We start from the raw sequence: 1,398 nt of genomic DNA on the forward strand, positions 1-1,398 counted from the left end.
CCTCTTGAAATGGTTGTTATGTGTATCAGTTCAATTGGTACAATGACTTTGTGCATGCCTCCCATCATCTTGTTGCTTCTGGCACAATTCAAAATTTTATCCAGAGACTCTTTGAATATCATAACCTGAGAATTGAATGTTTTTGATTCAGTTCTTCTAGTGTGGGTTATTCTGAACATATTCCTCCTTTTGGGCTTTCTAATTCCAAATCTCACATCCATTTTTGTCTTTTCTTTCCTTTTTGTATGTTTCATGACCTCTGCTTTCTTCGTGTGTGATGTTCCTGATGTCACCCCACAGTTCATCAGGTCCATGTTATTAGTGTTCAGTGAGTGGTCTTCAGATTTTTGCTAAACTCAATCGGTGTGGTCTAGATTGTATTTGGCTTTCATGTACTTGCTTTAATTTTCTTCAGTTTCACCCTGAACATGCAAAAGAGCAATTTTTAGTCAATTCCACAGTCAGCACCTGACCTTGTTTTGATTTATGATATTGAATGTCTCCATTGTCTCTTCCCATAGATAGTCAATTTGCTTCCTGTTTATTCTATATGATGACACGACATGTAAATACACAGTTCATTTTATTGTGCTCATCTCTATGACAACTTGTTGATCATCCATATGGCTTCATTGTGTGCATAATAGCATTCAACACTTTTGGACATCTTTGCTTTCTCACACTTGAAAGAGGTTTCTTACGACAGATCTACTCATCATTTAATTTCTCAACTGCTACTTCTATGGTTGTTGATTGTGGAGCCAAGTAAAATGAAATATTTGAAAACTTTATCATTTTCTCCATTTACCACAAGATTTATTGACCCAATAGTGTGGGATTTTTTGATTATGTTATGTTGAATTGTAATCCTTACTAACAATGGTTGTCTTTTGATTTTCATCCGTGAGTGCCTGGAGTCATCTTCACTTTCAACAAGTAAAGTATTGCAGGGTGTTAACAATTTTTCCTCCAAGCCTGATGTCAAATTCTTAGACTTATTGTTTAGGGTCTCAAATTATTTTCTCAGCATGTAAATAAGACAAGCCTGGTGAAAAGACACAACTGTGATGCACGCTTTTTCAGATTTCAAACCTAATAAAATTCCCTATTTGTTTCCAAATCCTAAGAACAAATAAAAGGGAAAATGTATATCATACTGCTAATGTTATGATTCTTGGTTTTGTCCTGGAAAACAAACTACATTTCTTCTGTTTTCCAAATAAAGAAAAGCTAAAGATGAATATGTGTTTGAGCTATCATTTAATCAAACTCTCCCAAGTGCATGGAAGCTTTGCGGTGATTTCTGTGTGCTGCCTTACTCCCATGAAACGTGAGTAGTTTCTGATCAGTCACAATGGTGGGAGATGGCTCGATTTCATAACATCTGAAGCATCCAAT

Source organism: Echinops telfairi, unplaced genomic scaffold, assembly GCF_000313985.2.
Source record: "Echinops telfairi isolate 266 unplaced genomic scaffold, ASM31398v2 ScPeMD7_7420;HRSCAF=8458, whole genome shotgun sequence".
NCBI classification, from domain to species: Eukaryota; Metazoa; Chordata; class Mammalia; order Afrosoricida; family Tenrecidae; genus Echinops; species Echinops telfairi.